We start from the raw sequence: 20,380 nt of genomic DNA, 5'->3' as shown, positions 1-20,380 counted from the left end.
GGTTGGGAGCCAGCTAACTCCCCGCTGAGTAGCCTCCTCCTTCTCCCCAGACCCGCAGCTCAGAGCCCGGCCCTGCCCTGTGCCTTCTGTTTCCCAGAACTGACCCAGCACCTTTTAGACCCAAACAAGGTCCCCTCCTACATCGGGATCCAGACGGCACCCCTTAGGTCTGCTAGCAGTGCGAATGCTTGGGGGGCAAGTGAGAGCTGATGAGGGGAGTGGCAGAACCCCTCCCTTCTTGGGTTTCTGCCAGGAGCGCCCAGGATTGTACCCGCCCCAATTCCCTGTGCTTCAGAGAGGCCGGGATGGCTTCCACATTAGGATTTATGGGATTAAAGCATCTTTTTTTTTCCTCCCCCCTCCCCACCCAAGCCGGTCTCTCTCACTGTGAGAGTGGCAAGCCCTCCCCGCTGTGGGCCTCTTGGGGCCCAGCCCTCATGGGAAGGCTCTGCAGCACCCCTTCCTCAGCAGGGGGGCGGGGGAGGGGGAGGTAGACAAGTAGGAGGAGGGAGACGGCCGATTCCAATGGCGGGTTCTCCAGGGGCGGCTGCGCAGGGGCCTTCGGGAGGACTCTGCATCCCTTTGGGTCTCTGCTCTTCCCATACTCGTGCGGGGTTTGGGGCCAGGCGCAGCTCTGTCTGTTGCGGTGGCTGGGGGTTGGCTGATGTGCTGCAGGAGGACATGGGGGTCCTGAGATGCAGCGGGTGGAGGACAGCGGGGTTGGCTCGGGAGCAGAGCCCTGGCCCTTCCGGGCCCCCGAGGCACAGTGGAGGAAATGTGCCACAGGCGCCACCAGCGAGTCCCCCCTGGGTCCTCCCCCTCCGATGTCAGCCCTCAGAGGCCTGGTGGGACTTGTCTCACGCTCAGCACTGCCAAGCCTCTCCCGGCCAATCCTGACCTTCTCTGTCCTCCCCCACCCTGCGCATCCCCACACCAGCCCCTCGCACGGGTCCCTGAGCTCAGGTTTCCTCACCTGCTGCTGAGCAGTGAACCCTTGGACCGGAGTCTCCAGCCCTGGGATTCTAGCTCCCCGCGTTGAGGGGTCCTCAGCTTCCTTTAACCTCTCAGGGAGGCTTATGTGTTTGGTGAACCCCCAATGACCTTCCTTAACCGACTGAGCCACCCAGGCACCCCCATCTCCCAATGACCTTCCTTATTGTCTCCCCGATTCTCTGCTCTGTGACCTCCATGTAACTCCAGGATCCAGGCTGCAGAGTGAGCCCAGCTCACCAGCCTCTGCAGAGCTCAGAAGTTCCCCTTTCAGCCCAGGGGCTTAGGACCCTCCACTCTGCCAGGAGCGCCCCCCCCCCCTCGCCCCCCCCAGGGCAGGACCTTGCCTTGTTCCTCTCTGAACCCTGAGCCCTCAGCACAGTGCCTGGCACAGAGCAGATGTTCAGTAAAGGTTGGTTGAGTCAGGATGCTCAACTGAGCCAAGAGAGGTCAAGAGATGTGAGCATGCATGCAGCCTTGACCTTGAGGGCCCTGTGATTAGAAAATAAAGTGGAGCATCAGGGTGCCTGGAGAAATCTAAGAGGCCACCCATGATGTCAGCAGTGAGGCGGCTGCTGGGAGAAATGTATGCCTTTTGGAGCCACCAACGGGTAATCGGGGACCGTTGGTGTAGCCAGAAGTCCTAAAGATTCTTGGTTCCAACCTCCTTGTTTCCAAGATGGGGAAACTGAGTCTCCAAGAGGGGAAATTATATGCACGAGGTAACACAGGAAACTCATGGCAGAAATGAGACTACGTTCCAGATTCCCAGCTCCTGGTGCAGCTGCCTTCTGCACCTGCCCGGCCCACCTCCCCTACCCTTCTCGTCACAGCTCCTCTCCAGCCCTCCATGCATTTATATCGCTGGGAAGAGTGAGGAGGGGCCGACAGAGCAGGGGTGGGGTGGGGTGGAATGTACCTGTTGTCCAGAGGCAGGGCTGGGCGGCTAGGGGTCATGTGCTAGCGGGGGCTCAACTGGATGGTGGCATACTCCACAACCTCTCCAGGCCCTGGCACGGTGGTCCGTGGCCCTGGCACCAGCTCCAGGGCTGAGGTGTCCAGTTCTGCATAGTGGGCATCAGTGTCCTCTAGGCCAGAGCCCTAGAAATGAGGCAGAGGTGGCAGGAGGGGGCAAGGTGGGTGAGGACAGGGACAGACAACCTCAGGGCCAGGCGTCGGGATGAGACGGGGAGGTGTAGGAGTGAGGTGGGTGCATGGAGGAGAAGAGGGAGCCATGGAAAGTTGTGGGGTATGGAGGGAGGGAGAGAGAACCAGAAAAGCAATCTATCAGTGTGGCAAGAGACAGAACAGGGGTTGGCAAAGGTGTTTACAAAATTGGTCACAAAGCATGTGTGTGCTCTGGGGCGAGCGGAGGCAGAGTGGGTCCTGCCTCCACCACCCCCCTGTGCTTGGTTCCGGGAGGATTTTGGCCGACCCTCTCACTTTGCAGAGGGCGGAGACCGAGGCCTGCAGAGGGGAAGCAATGTGCCTGAGGTTACAAGGGGAGGGGCTGGCAGAGCTGTGGGGGCATCAGATGAAACCTGGAGTCAGAAGACCTGGCTTTGAACTTCAGCTGGGCTTCTTGCCGTGGCTGGCCAGATTAGTCGACCCCACGGAGCCTAGTTTTTCATTTGTAAAACGGGGGAAGAACATTTGACCTGAATTAGCACGATCACGGGACCGTCGGGCTCTGCTTGTAGCTGAGCTCTGCGGGGGCCACTGCGTTACTTCGGACTCTTCCTTGGATTTGGGGGTGATTAGAACAAGAGGCACCTGAGGGCGGGGGCTGCTGCTCTACTGATGACTCCCGCCACGACTGGGCCAAGCCCCTCCCTCCTCTCCCACCTGGCCTCGGTTTCCCCTTCAGCAAGATGAAAGGGTCTCTCGGTGACCTCTGAGGCCAGTGCCAGCTCTTAGCCCTGGAGCTCTCCTCACCAGCTCCTCCTCCTGAGCTCAGGGCCAGTGTTCAAGCAGATAGAGAGATGGGCCCGTCAATGCAGCAGGGGTGGAGGAAGGGGTGGCTCTCGGGGGCAGGAGGGCAGGAGCCTGGGGCCGAGGAGGAGGGCTCCACACCATGGGAGGCAGACCCCCTGTGACCTACGCTGGTGCCCGTTCTCTGCCCCTTGTCTGGGCTGCTTGCACGGCAGAGGGGCTGAGTGTCCTGATTTCATCTGGCTTCCAGCAGCGCCCATCCCCGTGCCCATCAGTGACCATCGTCAGGGAATGTGGCAGGGCTAAGATTAGAGCAATTAGCTCCTGATTTCCCAGAAGTGAAACTCACACCCTAGCGCCTTTCCTTCTGCAGCCCCTAGTGTTCCCAGCGCCTGCCTGGAGGTGCGGGGGGCAGGTGGAGGGCACAGGAGGCCAGAGGCAGAAAGAAGGGGGTCGAGGCTGCAGAGACAGGAGGTGCGGCTCCCACACCCTGAGCGGAGGGCCGGGAAGGTGGGCTCAAGGCGAGCAGGGCAGTGTGGGAGTAGCAGCCGCTGGGAGGAAGCGGTCTCCTGGAGGCACGGCAGGCTCTCCCCGTCCCCGAGGGTTCCCGGGGCCAGGACTCTACAAGTGGAGACTCCCGCAGATGGAGGGGGGTGACCATCACGCCGGGATGCTGTGAGGACCTTCCTGCGGAGGCAGGTGTGGACACGTCAATTGTGTCCTCGGTCCACACGGCAGCCAGCCGTGCGATGGGGTGAACCGCCCGGCCCCTTGTCTTTCCCATCATCACGAAGAGGCCCAGGGACCGGTGCTTCAGGCAGGTGGGGGGCCAGGCGCATCCCCACCGAGGCTGTCTGCTGAGAGACCAGCAGTGCCCACAAAATGTCTCTGTGTGGGCCCTTCCCAACCGAGTGCCAGGGCAGCCTTGGCTCTGATCCCCACTGAGGCCTGGGGGATGAGGGTGATGGCAAGAGGTAGTTCAGGGCCATCTCGCCTAGGGGGGTGGAGGGGAGCTCTCCAGTTCATTCCGTGGGTTCCAGTGGGGGGTGGGGAGTGGTGCCCTGGGAACCCTGGATACTTTGCTTTCAGCTTTACTAGAACTTTCTCAAAGATGGAAAGAGCAGTGACCTGACCCCTGCTTGGGGTGGGGAGCGCTGTGGCGCCAGGTCTGGGCGCCCACACCTCGTAGGCTGGCATGGCCTGGCCGTGGGCACCAGCCCTTCCCAGGAGGCACATGCCTCCCAGGACGAGTTCGGAGAACTGGTAGCTGTCACACGGGGAGGTGGCCCCTGGGAAACTCGACCACCCGGTCTATCCCAAGGTCCTCCCAAGGTCATTCATTTGTGCCGGGATGTCCCATACTCTGTTTTGCCGGAAGCTGTAGCAGCCTTGGGGAACTCTGGTGGGGGACAGCTGTCACCTGCCGGATCCACCCATGGCATTTGTGGTGAGCACATTTCACCTGCTGTTCCCGTCACTGAGCAGCCAGGCCAGGCCCTGTGCTGGCAGGACTTCTCCGACTCCCTCTGACGGGAGGGTTCCCCACCGGCCCAGCGGCAGCTTTCACAGGGTGGCAGCCTGAGATTCGTCCCACGTGCCCCGCCTTCTTCCCTGCCGCTTCCTCAGGGCCAGACCCGCCTCTGTCCCCTTCCCTGGTCCCCCACCCAGAGTGCAGCTCTCGTCTGTCAAATCTTGTCATCTTTTCAGGAGGCCTCAAACTAACGCCAGGGACACCGGGAACGGTCTGAGAAAGATAGGTGGCAATATGTAAACTGGGTATTTGGGCCTGGCAGCAAGGAGTGGAAGGTGGGTGGCAGAGCCCGGTGGTAACCCAGGAGAACGCCCTGGCGGAGGGGATGCTCTATGAGGTGTAGTGCGTGCTCCATCAGGCAGTCTCCAACTGCCACTGGAGATGGGCAGGAAACAGTGTCAGAGAAGCGGTGGACTTGGCTGGTTATTATCTGGTGATGTTGGTGCTTAGTGATAATGAGAAGCTGGGGGTCACCAACAGCAAGAGGCTCAATGTGAGAGCCAGAGGCCCTTGGAGGAGTGACAGGGAGGCCCAACCTCCACCCACAGTGGACCCAGCTGAGGAACAGATCCAGCATTTGAGAATAAGAATCACAGTCTACGGCCACACCACCCTGAACGCGCCCGATCTCGTCTGATCTCGGAAGCTAAGCAGGGTCGGGCCTGGTTAGTACTTGGATGGGAGAATAAGAATCACAGAGCTCCAGAGATGCTTGGCTAAGCCAGGTGTGTTGTGCTAGGGCTCGGGCTGGGAAAAGTTCCAAAACTCTGGAACTGAGGTGACGGTAAATGGTTGTGTCCCCTCGGAGCACGCAGGTGGCCCACCGGTCCCCAGTAAGAGTGAGCACCATCCCATGCCAGAAGACACCGCAGGCAACAGGCGCCTTTCTCGGGAGCTGCCCCACCTCTGTTCTGGGCTGCCAGGCTGATAACTGAAGATAAAGCCTGGCATGACCTGGCCGGGGACAGCTGGCCTGATGAAGGAGGAGAGATCACACCCAGGGGGAATGCAGTGGCAGGAATTAACTAGCGCGTCCCAGCAGAAGCCAGGCTCGCACTCCTGGGTTGGATGTGGGAGGTTCTGGACCAAAGGGCCCCGAACCAAGGCTGGATAAGCAAGGATGCTTTTTTACTTGGGGACACTTTTGCAGGACATGGGATTCGACACCCTGGCAAGGACCTCAGAGAACAGGACAGATTCATTGCTAGGGGACATGGCATTTCCCGTCCCAAGCAGAGAATTGGGCTTGCCGCGCTAACACCGCATTGGACCCTTGGTCTGTGGGACAAGAGCCTGGTGGAAGCCTCTGGAACTGCCCCCACCAGCCAAGGTCAGGGGGAGACTAATGCCATCATTACAGCCCAGGAGGGTACAGAGGTGGTCTCTGTCGTAGCTCCATTTAACCCACCGATCTCTGCCTTACAGAAACTGGATGGAGCCCGGAGGATTGTTGACTACTGTAGGCTTAATCCAACAGCAGCCCCACTTGCAGCTGCTGGACCGGCTCAAATATTAGCTCAGCGGCAATACTTTGAAAGGCCTCCACGGGGCGCTGTGTCCCCAGCAGGGAAATGCATGGGTCCGAAGACCCAAGAGGAAACGGGGTGGCCCCGCTGACCATCACTCCCAGTGGCCTAGTGAGGGAAGTTGTGTGTCACATCCTCACACCGCGGGCTCTGCAGGGTGGAGGCCCCACCAAACAGGAGCTCAGACCGCCTCCGGGGCACTTGGCTGCTAGTGCTCTGTCACCAGCAGGCAAGATGGAGCCCCTTTTGGTGGAGCTAATTGGCTCTGATCAGCAGGCGAGGCGGGGCTGCTGTCACACAGGGAGGGTAGGTGCAGGGCACAGGGGCCTGCTGGGGCTTCTTTGTTAAGGGTGAATGGGCACGTGCAACGGCCCCCGCTGAGCAGGGTGCGCTGGTCAAGGGCTCCGACCCCTCAGGAATGAAGATCTGGGTCGTAGCACCGGGAAAGCCACTGAGACCTGCTGAGGCGGTTGCTGAGGGAGAGGAATCTAGAAGGCGTGTGGCAAGGACAGATGAGTGCCAGCTGTGGCCCTGAGATCTCCTGGGGCAACAGGGGTTACATCCCTTGGAGAGGGGCCCACGTGGCACGGAGCAGACCTCCGTGGCGGTGCCGGGGGGACCGTGGTCTGCGGTGGGCAGCGTGGCTGACTGCAGCCAGAGCTGGACCATCGCTGTGTCTGTGCTGAGGTCGCAGCCCGCGGCTGCTCCCACCAAGGACTGAGCATGACGGGAACCATATTCCCCAGGGGCAGGACTTTGCTAGCAGTGACTGTGGCTCCAGACCCTGTGGCCTGCCCCAAACTTTTGTAGAACGTGACGCAGCCTGAGACTCCTCCCACCCAACCCTCCTTCCTTCCCCCCTCCCTTCCCAAGTGTCAGGCCTGAAGTAGGGGCTGACAGCTCTCCCTGCCCGCTCCCTCCTTGGTCCCTCACAGCTGCCCCCAACCTGCGTCTCATCCCATCGGGGGGACTCCTTGGGACCTGAACCGACACGGTAGTTTCGGAACTCCGTCCCTCTAAAGGTCGTTGTGTCCAGTCTTCTGCTCTGAGCCTGGGCTTTGACAGCCGTCTCCTTCAAAACAAGGCAACGTCTCCTCCTCCCGGCTCTTCTAGAGCTCCCGGCTCTGCTCTGGAGCCTCCTGAAGTCCCTCCTAAGTTCCTCTAGAGCCACCACGCTCTTCAGATGGTACCTGCCACCTGAGTGGACTTCTAGCCCAGGAACCTTGATAGACATTGAGGGCTGTTCTGCCATCTTGGTTAGCACCCTTGCGTGTGTGTGCGGTGCGGGGACTGGGCCGCCCAGGCTGGGACCACAGAGGCTCTAGTGGCTGGGCCCCCGGACCCCCTGCAGCCCGCCCACTCCCCTCCTGAGCCCCGCTTCTGCAAACAGTGCATGCTCTCTGCCTGGCTCCCTCTCGCCACTTGTTGGGAAGAATTGATGACGACATCAATAATGTGACTTGTATACAAGCTGCGCTGCCAACAGACCCGAGCGCCGAGGATAAATCCTCTCCCGGCCCAGTAATTGCTCTGTGAGTCAAAAGGAATTACACTTCTTTTGGCGACAACACCAGGGTCTCCCCAGGACGCCAGAGCTGACCTCCCTCCGCCACCCTACAGGCCATTCTCATGTGCTCACATCCACCCCAATGCCCTAGTCGCGTGGCCTCTGGGTTGGGGACCGTAGGGTGTCTCCCGTCATCTGGCCTGGCCTGAGCATGGCTGATGGGTAGAGGTTGGCTTCGCTCTGTCTTTTGTCCCAAGTGGTCTTGTGTTTCTTGAATGCACCAGTTCAGTGGGGGTTTCCCTCAATCCAATATGAGCAGAGGCCAGAGAGGGAGGGCTCTTAGGGAGGGGACAGGGTGGGAGCCACGTGCTGAGGTCTGGGGCTTGTAGGAGAAAGAGAGGTTGCAGGGGAAGTGTGTATCGGGGGTGTGGGGCCGAGGTGGGCTGCCGTGGGGTCAGGGGCTTGTATAAGAGAGGATGTGTGTGTGCGAGTGTGAGTGTGTGTGTTGTGGGGGCTGAGGTGGTGGGGCTGTCCTTGAGTTGCCTGCTGTGCCCCCAGGGAGGGCTGTGCGTGCCAGGCTGTGGGGGCAGCAGTCAGCGCAGGACTGGGAAGTCGTTAGTGGGGACTGGGGCCAGCTAGCTGCAGCTGCCCCGTTACATCACAGCGATTTTTATGCGAAGCCTGGGCCCCTCTTCAGGGGATCCCATTGGAGTCTTCCATGACTTTCTAAATCACTGACTTCCATCACTTGCCTCTCTTCCTGNATTCCTGCTCTTTTTCCCCCTCCCTCCCCCCTTCTCTGTCCACCCAGGGCTCTGACAAGTTTATGGATTCTTGGCTAGGGGCTGAGCCGAGGAGCGAGGCTGATTTGGAGAATCCTGAACGGGGCATGGCTTTCTCCTTTCTGGAAAGAGCGGGGTCTCTGCACTCCCTCTTACCTTAGCCACGTTCAGGCCTGGCTAAGAATGATGTTCCTTCTCACCGTCCCAAAGAAGTGTGGGGGTGGGGGGTGAGCTGAATCCCTGTGCTTATTGTGTGGCCCAAAGTGACGGCCAAAACTGAACTCAGGACACCAAACCCAAGCTCTCAGGGGCTGGCTTATGTGCTCTTCGGGTCCTTGGAGCCGAGGGACAGCCAGGCAGAGGAGCTGGGCATTGCGTTTCAGACAGGAAGCCTGGGACTGAAGTAGGCTCTGCGTTCGCTGATTCCCACCCTGAGGCTTGGCCCGTCTCCTCGAGGCTCCTCTGTCATTAGGTAACCCCCCCCCACCGCCCGCCACCAGTCTGCTCAGCATAGTGGCTGCTGCGTGGTGAGGGCCTGGACTTGGGAATCAGAGAACCAGGGGTTCGAATAACGCTTTTCCCAGTACTTGCAGGGTGATCTGGGACAAACCTCACAACTCCACTGAGCCTCAGTTTCCTCCTCTAGAAAATAGGAGCGACACCAGGACTTACAACGTAGGTTGTTGCGAGGGTTAAACAGGATAGTGTTTGGAACCTCTCTACAAAATGCCTGCCACATAGCAAATGCTTACGCTGCCATTGTAAGCCCTTCTGTTGGAGCTGGTGGGACCGCGCACTGCGGCCTGGGACACAGGCTGGGCGTGGACCCTCACTTGGGAGAGGGCTGTCTAGCTGCTGTCTAAGGAGTAACCTTTGTGTCCAGTGTGCCCTAGCTCGCTTCCAGGTCTCTAGGTTGGCTGAAGAACAACAAATGGCTGGTGGTCTCTTGCCCCAGCATAGAATCAGAAGGTCGGGGCTAGGGTGGTCCTCTGGGCTTGGCATCCAGGGAACGCTACCCCCACCAGGGGCTGGATTTGGCATCTCAAGATGGGCTCACGTTGGCACTTGCAGCCGAGAAGGAGGGTGGCTGTGCTCTGAAGACAAAGGCCTGGTTCTCCCACCAGCGCCAGGAGAGAATGTGTTATCTTTGGGCCCAGGTGGTCTGGCCTGGGTCTCTGGGCTGGCGCCCTGTGGGTGCCGCCCCAGCCCCCATGTCTGCTGAAAGGCAGAAGCTGTGGGCAGAGGTGGCAGTCATTCAAGTGGATGCCGGCTCTCGGAGCGGCTGGGAGTGGGGCCAGGAGGAGGGGCTGCTGCTGGCTTTGGGTGGTCTTGGCAGAACTAAGGACTGGGGCGCAGGACACAGAGATGGAGGGTGGGGTTTGGGGGAGAGAGAGCTGGGCATCAGGTTGGGGTTCCGCCCCATGGGAAACCCCACCCTCCTGCCCTGTCTGTCAGCACCCAGGACCCTGTTCTGCCTAGGGTACCTGCTGCCACCATGAAGGACCACCCCTCCCCTCCCCTCCCCTCCCTGGTGGGCTGACCTGTGGCCTCCCTGCCCCGTCTCTCCTGTGCCCTCTTTCCCCCCAGGCAGCTGGGCTTGTGGCCAAGCCAGGTGCACCTGGGTTGGGGGCACCCTCCGGAGGCTCATCGGTCCTTACCGAGGGGCAGTAGGAGGGGGAGGCCCCCAGATCATAGTAGGGGGTCTGCGGGGCCGGCTGCTGCGGCTCCTCCTCTTCTGGGTGCACCTGAACCTTCCCTGGCTCCAGGGGGAGAATCTGGACGAGAAGCAGACAAGCGGTTGCACAGCCCGTCCCTTGCGACCTGTTCCAGGGAGCCCCCTGGGATCCCCCAGTCTGGTTCCCACGCATCCCCATCCTGGCATCCGCCGCCATGCTGGGGGCTGGCTGGGAGGCCCAAAGGATCAGCATGGGGTCAGGCATCTGCTAGGTCCTTGATTTTTTTTTTTTTTTAAATGAATGAATGACCTGAGCAGTGGAGGAAGAGTTGGGCAGGGAGGGAGGGTCCTAGTTTGTTATTTCTCAGTGTGGGGGAGGGGAAAGCCTGGGCCACGGCCTGTCACCCAGGCCTGGCCTTTTGGGAACTGGCCAGGGCTAGCAGGGTGCTGGGGACTGTTTAGAGGCCCATGTGTGTGGGAGGGCTCTGCCTACAGGTGGCCGTCTCCCATTTTTCCTCCCCGGCCCCCCGTTCCAGGGACTCAGGCCCACCTGGATGTCCTCAGGTGCAAGGTGGCTCTGCCTGTTGGGAGGCGGCTCCAGCTTCTGGGAGGAGGGCACCGCGGTCCTGGGGGAACAGAATGAGGCTCAGTTCTGTTCCAGGCAGGCCATCTGACAGTTCTGGCCTCCGAGCCCCACTCACAGGGATGGCCCCGGGGCTCTGCTCCCAGGCAGCTCCCCAGGTGGTCCGAGCTTGGGGTACGGTGACTCAGCACAGCTGGGTAAGGCTGAGAGAGGCCCTTCTGTCTCCCTGGGCATCTCTGCCCCTAGCCTAGCCTGTCCCTCCCTCCAGCCCGGGTATGGGAACCGTGTGAGCCTCAGACGTCCTTGCTTGGAGGACAGTAGGAAATCCCGAGGATGCATACGGGGGGCCAGGGCCTCAAGTGCGAAGCTGTGGGAGCACCAGAAGTCTTGGTCATCACAATAAATAACATTTGAACACAATATATTTCAAACTTAAAATTAATGCAAAAAATCCAAGATGAACAAAATATCAACATTTTAAAATAAGGTGGGATTGGGGCACCTAGATGGTTTAATCGGTTAAGTGTCTGCTTTCCGCTCAGGTCACCATCTCACGGTTTGTGAGTTCAAGCCCCACATTGATCCTCTGTCCCCGCTCTCTCTGCCCTTCTCCTGCTCATTCTCTCTCTCTTCCTCAAAAATACAAATAAAAACTTAAATAAAATAAAATTTTAATAAGTAGGATTAGTATTACTAATTTTCCCTCTTACCTCATGCTCTAAAATAGTAACCAGCTATTACTGATCCTGTCTTTACTTGAAATGTTGATATTTCATTCATCATGGACTTTGGCCTTCACCCTTTGGCAGCGGCTGGGGTAAATGTGTGTAAAGTATTTAACCTGTGTGCCTCGTTGCCTCATCTGTAAACTGTGGATGATAATCGCACACCTACGTCTCAGAATGGGCAGCGGCAGCTGAGAGGGGGCATCTGGGTGGGCCGATGGGTGGGTTTGCCAACACTCACCCGCCACGGTCCAGCTCCATTTGGCTCTTGTGCTGCCGATGATGCAGTAAGAAGATGGCGAGAGCCACGCCAAGGATGAGGACCACGGCCACGGTACCCCCTAGGAACCTGGCCACATTTCCAGGGCCCCCCTGGGGGAGGGGCTTTTCTGGAGCCAAGAGAGGAAGGTGGAGAGAGAGAGAGAGAGAGAGAGAGGTTGAGAGAGAGAGGACTCGGAGTCAGAGAGGTGGGCACAAAGCAAGAGAATCAGACCCCGAGGCAGTGCCGGGCGCTAGTCTCCCTCCCCCTCCCCTGTCGCATCCCTCCCTCATCATTCCAGTTCTGGGAAGGGGCTGTCCCAGTTAGGGTGGGGTAGAACTCCTACTCGGGCTCCCCAGGGCGCTATAATCCCAGACTCTGCTCTGATCTGGGGATCTGGGGCATGGAGGTGGGGGGGGGGCTGGGGAGCCAGGGCAGGCAGAGGGGTGCTCAGAGATGGGGGTCCCTGCCCCCTCATTCTATCTCTGGCCCTGCAGGGAAGATTCCTGTTGAGGAGTTTAATTTTCTCCCCCTCCGTACCCAATTAAACAAGCAAATGAACTAATTGGTGCTTTGCCCTCCCAGCTCTGGAGAGGGAGGGGGGACTGGAGGGGAGGCAGAAGTGCCGAGATTACATGGGGACCCTGGGTTGGTGGCAAACCAAGTCTGTCCAGCGTGGAAGCTGAAGAACCCAGAGGGCCTCCGTCTAAGCCCACCCTGTCTGGACACACGTGGCTGTTGTCCCAGGAGCATTAGCCCCATAGGTCAGGAGTGGGGCTGGGATGTGAGCAGCCCCCATCCCCAACATCTTCTGTGGTGGGCGGGGCAAATTGCTCAATCTCTTCGGCCCTTGGAAAGCAAGGTGTCCTGGGGGTTTTTGAAGTTTGTTGACCGATTTCTCAGTCTCAGCTGGAGCCACTGGCTGTCCCTGAGGACAAGGACATCACGGGGCTGTTGGAAAGGAGTCTATGGCAGGAAAGGGGGGGGGCACATGCCGCTTTCTGGTTCGGCCCCGCTGCCCCAGGTTGGCATGCAAGGCCCTGTCCGCGCCAGGCTTTTCTTTTCCCTCCCACTAATGGGCTCCCTTTCTCACCTCTGACCCTTCCATCACGCAGGAAGGAAGAGACTGGTGAGAAAATCATCTATGCTTCCTCCTCTCTTTCCTCCCCACACTGTATTATATATAATTAAACACAAGAGCACCTGAATTGAGATGCTAAATTGCAGTTTGCAATAAACATCATGGAGCCAATTTTCCCGGAGCGGGATTGACAAGCACCTGCCTCTCTCTCTGTTCCAGCCCAGTGCCTGCCTGAGGCGGTGCCTAGGGGAGCCCTCAGCGCCAGCCTGACGCCCAGAGAGTCCGAGCCCCTCTCTGGCTGGGCTCCTGTCTGTCCCCAACATCTGTCCGTCCCCAGCTGGTGGGCTTTGGCCCCATTGGGAGAGCAGTGTCTGTCTGTGTGTGTGTATCACGGGCACTCGGGAAGCCCAGACCCCTGCTCAGACCCCAGACTCTGTGCCAGCACCATCTCTTTTCAACTGCCACAGCCCCCTGGAATGGGGATAACTGCCATCAGTTAAACAAACGTGTCCCCTTTCCTCCAAACCGTAGCATCTTAGCACCTAACATACCTTCCTTCCTGCCCTTTCTTCTTTATCCCCAAACCTACTGCTTCCGCCCCAGCAGTCTTCCAACTCCAATTCTCCTTTGGTTTTGCAAGCACTTGTTTGCTCCTCTGCTCTGTTCCAGGCACTGTTCTGGTGCTGGGCCACAGAGAGGCACAGGACACGGGCCCTGCCTCTGAATGCCACCGGGTCCCCTTCATCTTCCTTCTGCCTCGTGCACAGCTCTCAGGTACGGCTGTGCCTCTGGCTCCAGTGCCGCCGCGCTGTCCATGCCACCAGCATCCCCTGAGCTCTGCTGCGTAACTTGCCTCCCTGTTCCCAGTCTTGCCCCCTCCAAGCCCTTCTCCACCCTGAGCCCGAATAAATGCTCTTTCTAACATCAAAACTCATCAGGCTACGTCCCTGCTTAAAATCTTCCGAGAGGCCCTTGTGGCCTCGGCGAAGTGTCCAAGCCTCAAAGTTCTGACCCGGACCCTGCTCATTCTGGAGGGAGCGACTCTGCTTCCCATTGCTTGACTTGTGTAGCCCGCAAGTCTGTCAGGCTCTTTCTCTCCGGCACCTTCCTTGCCAGGCCAGCCAGTCCTCTGGGTTTAAGCTCTCGCTTTTCCTCGGCTGGAATGGGCATCGTGTCTGGTTAGTCTCTGTACCCCTGTCCTCTGCACAGCACCTCATCTGTGGGAAGCGCTCCAGGAGGGAATGTTGATGAATTAGTCAATGCTCGCTTGGACAGAGGCAGTGGGCAGTTCCTGAGCCCACCTGGCCTCTGGAATCTCAGCTCTCACCAGGGGGTACAGAGTCCTCAGCCCCTCTGCACTGGACCTGGGAATTCTGTTTCTGGGGACACAACCCAGACCTATCTCCCCGTTTCTTCTCTGCACAACTGAGGCAGGCTGGGCCTTCAAAGGGCTGGGTGGGGAGAGCAGTGGGGAGATGAACCCAGATGCATTTGCACACGTACCGGGCTGGCTCATGGAGTTCAAGTTTCTCTCCTCCCACAGCAGCTCACCATGGGGTTGGGGGCAGGAGGGAGAGACAGTGTCCCTCAGCCCTGCCTGGGCTCCCTGCTTACAGGGGACCTCCCCTGGGACTCTGGGACCACTTCAGCAGAAGAGGGAGGTGGCTGTCCTTCTTAGGGGCCTTCTTTCAAACTTACAGTGCAGACAGTAACAGGGTGAGACTATGAATGCACCAGTGTGGGCATCGGGAAAAGCGTCGTAGTGGGCGGGATGCTGTGGGCCAGGCCTCAAAGGTGGCGGGGCCAGAGTGGATAACTCTGGTTTCGTTCCTTCCCGATTGCCCTCTCTGCGTGTCCCACCCTTACAAAATATGACAGCAGGATCCCCGGGCCCTGCCTGATCCCCCTGGAGGGTGCCCCCCCTCCCCCCCACAGTGGAAGAAACACTAGCAGGGAACGAATGAGAAATGGAGATAACGGAAAGACAAGGAGAAAAAAGTGGCCTGAAGTTTGTGCCAGGCACCTGGGCTGATGTGGGCTGGGTTTGATCCTCACATCAAGCCTGGAAAATTAGAGAATGCTGCTCTCAATGAGAAAAATGAGGCTCAGAGAGGTTGAGTAATTTGCTCAAGGTCACCCAGCCAGTCAGGGGCAGGGTGGGCACCAAGGTGCATCTGTGTGACATTCTCTGATGAGGCTGCAGGTCTTCTTAGTAGTCTTGATCCCTCACAAGGCAGGAAGCGGCTCCCCCCGTCCCCTTACCAGACACAGCCCTACTGTCCCCCTCGCCTTGGGTTGCTTTGTGTCTGAGCCTCCCCTTGACAGCTGTGAGGTGGGGGCCCCAGCTGGAGCCCTGGCACTGAGCCCTCAGACATTCTCTGGTTGCACCGGGACGAATCTGCTCCCCCGGCCCCAGCCCCACAGGCTTTCGGGCAGGACTGGGCACCTGCAGGCAGCCGGGCCGGGGCTGGAGTGCAGGGCCCTGGTGAGCGAGGGATCAGCGCGCGTGAGAGAGGATCCAGAGAGCATCTCCTGTGAGCAGGGCTGGGTGCTGGGCTGAGGCTCGCTGTGTTGGCCTTACCCTACTGAGAAAGCTCAGAGAGGTCAGGTTGTTTGTCCGGAGTCCCACAGCCAGGAACACCGCGGCTGGAATTGGACAAGGTTGACTCCTGTCAGCAGGGCCTGGTCTCTCTGTGAGCGGGGCGCCCTCTCCAGGCAGCGCCCGCACCCGCCCAGGCTCAGACCCCAAGCACCTACATGCCTCCTGCCTGTATCTAGGGCCACGCCAGTGACGCGTCCAAGCCTGGGTGTTCTCACCTGTCACATGGTGACATCACACCTGGTTTTCCTGCCCTCTGACTGAGCAAGTGACATCCCCGGGTAGGACATACACACAGACCTAGGTTCCAGTCTGGGGGGCTGCCAGGACAGGTGTAGAGAAGAAGTGATTAGCTCTGGGAGTTCATGGCTTCACCCAGGAGGGGCCTTCTGAGCAGGGTTTTGAAGGCATAATAGGAGTTTACCAGGAGAAGAGCATTGTAGGCAGCATGAGGAGCAGTGCAGGGACACGTGTGTGAGACATGGGCCGTGTGAGGGGGATCCCGGGGATTGGATCTGCTGGGAAACGAGATGCAAGGGGAGATGGACAGGGCAGGAATCTGGGGCAGGGGAGGAGGCAGACCCCCCTCAGAGGTTTAGATTTTTTTCCGTAAGTAACGTAGCACCTTCTCTCCTGCTACCCCTGCCTGGGGACAGAAACACTGCTTTCTCAGGAGCTGGACTGACCAGGGCTTCCCTATAGTCACCTCTTACTGAGGCCCTGGGGGCAGCACTGGCCTTTCGGCTTACAAAGCTGTCCTGGGTCTGCTTGCGTCCTGTGATGTAGGCACAATAGGTGTTTCTGGGGGGACCAGGAGTTCAAAGGAGACTGGCTGTCTGGATTTGGCCCCCGTGCCCCAAGATAGGACAGGCTGGGTGAGAAGGGGCTGATCACACCGCCGAGGGCTTGCCCCGTGGGTCAGAGCGCGCCTGGCCATTTTTCAGCCCATGTGTGAGGAGTGGCTCCCTCCTGCTGGCCAGAGGCGGGCGGCAAGGGCTTGAGCGGGGGCTCTCTGGACCGCTCTCCTCCCCCGGGAAGGTCTGAAGCCCCTTCAGCAGTCTCATGGGTACCCCCCACTGCTAAGTGCCAGACGGAGACAGGGTTCCCAAGATCCGTTTTAACCTTGTCGCTCTACGGAAGCTCAGACTGTGAGAATGCAGGTCCTGATTTGCAGGTGAGAGGGAGCTTCTGACCGCGCGGCCCAGGGCACCACTGAGGCTGCAGCCCTGGACGGTGAAGGGCACAGCCCTCTGCGCTAGGGAGCCAGCACTGGTAGCCCTGTAGCCCTGAGGCCTTAGCATCAAGACTAAGCTCCCAGGGGCGCCTGGGTGGCTCAGTCGGTTAAGCATCCGACTTCAGCTCAGGTCATGATCTCACAGTTCGTGGGTTCGAGCCCTGTGTCGGGCTCTGTGCTGACTGCCAGCTCAGAGCCTGGAGCCTGCTTCAGATTCTGTGTCTCCCTCTCTCTCTGACCCTCCCCTGCTCACGCTCTCTCTCTTTCTCTCTCAGAAATAAATTTTTAAAAAACATTAAAAAAAAAAAAAAGACTAAGCTCCCAGCCTGCCCACCAGGGCCCTGTATCAACTCCTTGCCGGGCCGCACACCCCTCTGCATAGTCTGATCATGCGTTCCAACTTGGTCCAGCTCTCTCTACTGTCACACTTGGAGATTGTAGAAATCTCTTCTTTGCCCAGGAGTGGACACATCCCTCTCTTCTCCAGTTCAGCCCCTGCAGGAGGCACTTTCCTCTGACCCCGGGGGAGGGGGGTTGGGGGACCCACCACCCAGAGGCCTGGAACTGGTGTAGCCAGCCAGTGGCTACCTGGGACTCAGCCAGGCCTCTGCCTTGGCCTTTCCTTGGGCTATAAAGCCAGGAGGGCTGACCCACTCACTGGCTCACAGCATGAGGTGGCCTTGGGCTGGCTCTGGGGTTGAGCCCCTGGCCTGCCTCTTCCCTGGGGTGGGCTCTTGGTCGCAGCCTCTGCCTTGGACTGGGTTGTGCTTCAGCCCTCTATCTGCCCTGGTGTATCGGCATCGGTGCAAATAGCCTTTTCTCTCTGGTCACGGAATTTGCTAGGTTCTAAACCCCGGTGGCGGTCCCTAGGCGGCCACCTTCTTCAGACCTCCCGGATGCAGACTGGAGGCGCCAGGCTGTGTAGCCCTCCTCTCGTCTCCCTCGCCCCGGACTTCCGTTGCGTCTGTCTTGAGCAGAAGTAGGTTATGGAAGGTGCTCCGCACCGTGACTGGCACATAGTCGGCACGTAATCTGCGGTCACTATTTTTGTTATTACTGTTCAGTAAATGTAAACGGTGATGGTGGTGATGTTGCTGCTGATGGTGATGTTGCTGTTGAGAATAACAGCGACGATGTTGGTCCCTGGAAGCTTGGCGTCTTTACCTAAACTCCGTGGGCCACGTCACGCCTGAGGCCACGCTGTCGTATCACTTTTACCATACGCGTGTGCCTTAAATTATCTCATGAGATGCCTCTACCCCTTTGTCTCTGTTGTCAGCTGGGTAAGTGGAGGCTCAGAGAAGTTTAGTAGATGCTCAGGGTCACACAGCACACAGTTGGTGGAAATGAGACAGGAACCCAGGCATCCCCATCTTTAGGGCAGTGCAGTGACCGGCCCCCTTGAAGACCCCGACTGGGGCCTTTTCAATGCCCTCTGCTGTCTCCTTTTTTGGGTACATCCGCAGAGGACAACAGGCCAGCTGTTTTGACTTGGCCACTTACTCAGCTGTATGATCTTGGGCAATTTAAGGAAACTTTCCGAGCCTCAGTGTCTTCGTCTGTAAAATGGGAATAACAGGGTTGCTGTCAGGTGTAAATGAGGTCATGGATATTCAGGCCCTTAGCACGGTGCCTGTGCCTACTTACTGCTCAGTGTTAGGAAGCACAGTTTCCAGTAGGGCAGGGACATGGGTGCCCCTTGGGCAGATCCCAGGCAGCGGGGCTCGGACCTCTGCTCTAATCCTGACTCTCAGCCTTGCCCTCAGCTTTCCCTAGTACTTTCCTGATCGTGATCCACAAACTCCAACGTGTGTAGGGCCATGTGGGCTCCAGGGGTCAGGGCCTCCCGGCGTGTGAGCATGTGCGGCGTGAGAGACTGCGGCACTCCACTTTGCACACCATGTTCGGCCATCTGGAACGTTCTCCCCAGTGTTGCCGGGCCTCCCGCCCCTCCCACCAGCTCTTCACACCTTGAGTTGTCCTTAGGAGAAAAAAGGATCCCGAAGAGGCTAACTTTCCCAGACGCTCACCCACGCCACGGGGTTTGTCAGAGCCGCCTCCAAGGTCAGGCCCAGCTGGAGAGAGTTACTGGGATTTCACGCACATTCCTACGGGGAGAGGGGCTGTCTTCTCTGATGGGGATCCTGCCAGGCAGGGACCTGACCCCCATCCCTCTCTGAGGGAGGGGATGAATGAGAGGTTTGGAGCCAGGGGGGAAGGCTGGGGGCATGGCGAAGCCATTTATCTGCCTCCACCCCACAGGGCAGGTCTGCGGTGTAAGTGGGGGTGGGGTGGGGGGTTAGAAACAGCCTGACTGCCCCTCCCCCACTCCAAAATACGCACTGTCCCAGGTCTCAGAAAGAGCCTGTCGTCTGAGCCCCCTGCTGCCTGTTCACAGGGGTCCATCACTCCCTCCCCATGTTGGTGGCACCCGACGAATCCCTCACCTGCCCCACAGAGCCCAGGGCTTGCCCTGCGTGGACTGAGGAAGGCCTGTGAGGGGCTGTACCTCTTACAGGCTCTTTTCCTGGTGAAACCTCTCAGCAGGCTCTGGCTCTGGAGCAGGGGGTGGGGGTCCTCAGCTCCCTCCCCCCACGCCGCGTGGCCCTGCTAGCCTGAACTTCTTTCCACACCAATCACTGCCCATAGGGCCAAGTCATTCTTCCACTTTATTTCACTGGGACAGGCTGAGCATTTTTCAAAAGGGCCATTACTAGGAAAATAAGAACAGGCAATAGGGGCGCCTGGGTAGCTCAGTTGGTTAGGCGTCTGACTTTGGCTCAGGTCATGATCTCACCCTTCCCGAGTTCAAGCCCAAGTTCAAGCCCCGTGTCGGGCTCTGTGCTGACAGCTCAGAGCCTGGAGCCTGCTTCAGATTCTGTGTCTCCCTCTCTCTCTCTGCCCCTCCCCCGCTCCGTCTCTGTCTCTGTCTGTCTGTTTCTCTCAAAATATAAACATTAAAAAAACAGGCAATATAAGAACACAGGAGTGGCCAAGTTCATAGAGAAGCTGTTTCTTCTCCTAATGTAATTTGTCATCCAGCCACAGACTCACTAGACATCTCTGAAGGCCAGTGCTGCTGGCAGAAAGCTTGGGCTTCCCCTGGAAGGAAGTGAGGTCCCTGTCACCAGAGGCCCCGATGGCTCCTTGGTGGGAGCCGAATTTGAAAGGTCACTACATAGGGATGATTCTTTAGCTTCACACTGAACTTTACACAGGGCTTTCAGCTGTTTTCTGAGGTCTTTAGTATAACTGTAGAAAATAGAATATGACCACTGTCCCTGTTTTACAGGTAAGAAAACTGAGGCAGAAGAGAAAAAGTGGCTTTTCCAAAGTCGCCTCGAGGTAGTGACCACCCTTGCTGGGATTCACAGCTAGAGCTGCTTCAGCTTCAGGCACCCCTCCCCCCCTTCCTGTTCTGTCCCCACCAAGCTGGAGGTAAGGGTGGCCCACATTTGCAAGATACTTAAGTGGTGGCCAGAGCTGATTCTGGAGTTAATGGCCCTCAGCAGGGACAGTGGAGGCATCACTTCCCCTCAAGGGCACATTAGCTTGATAGACTGGGGTGGGGGTGGGGTCTCAAGGCTTCTAGGAGGGGCTAGGAGGGCAGGGGACCAGAATGGGTAGAAATCCTAAAACAAAGGCAGGAAGCAGAGGGGCAGTCTCCCTGGGGGTGATGGTCTGTCCGTCCTGGGCAGGGGGTCCTCCATCATCTCAGGACCCCATATCACGGCCTCTCTTTGTAGAAAATCTCCCAAATCAAATATAGATTGAGAGTAACCACAGCACCGTGTGGAATTATGGAAACGAGAGGGGATTTAGATATGAAAATGTTTATGTTAAAATGTAATGGAACTTAATGGCTTTTCTCTGAGCCTTGCCAAGGTGCCAGGCGCAGAGCCCCTCCACTCAGGAGGGGCTCTGGCTCTTGGGGGGGGGGGGGTGGGGGGGGGGTG

General features: G+C 58.5%; 1 long non-coding RNA gene across 2 annotated transcripts in view; it reads left to right on the top strand.

Moving 5' to 3' along the window:
• LOC144242071 (uncharacterized) overlaps nt 1–20,380 on the top strand; it is a 236,294-nt gene that overhangs the window by 196,294 nt on the left and 19,620 nt on the right. Inside the window, exon 5 of one of the 2 annotated variants that reach the window (XR_013338297.1) lies at nt 19,717–19,862. The exons of the other annotated variant lie outside the window; for it this stretch is intronic. This is a non-coding gene — a long non-coding RNA (uncharacterized LOC144242071). The remainder of the gene's footprint in view (nt 1–19,716; nt 19,863–20,380) is intronic. 2 annotated transcript variants of the gene reach the window in all.

This window comes from Crocuta crocuta, unplaced genomic scaffold (genome assembly GCF_008692635.1).
Source record: "Crocuta crocuta isolate KB4526 unplaced genomic scaffold, BGI_CrCroc_1.0 scaffold271, whole genome shotgun sequence".
Taxonomy (NCBI): domain Eukaryota; kingdom Metazoa; phylum Chordata; class Mammalia; order Carnivora; family Hyaenidae; genus Crocuta; species Crocuta crocuta.
This window is presented reverse-complemented; position numbering and strand designations above follow the sequence as displayed.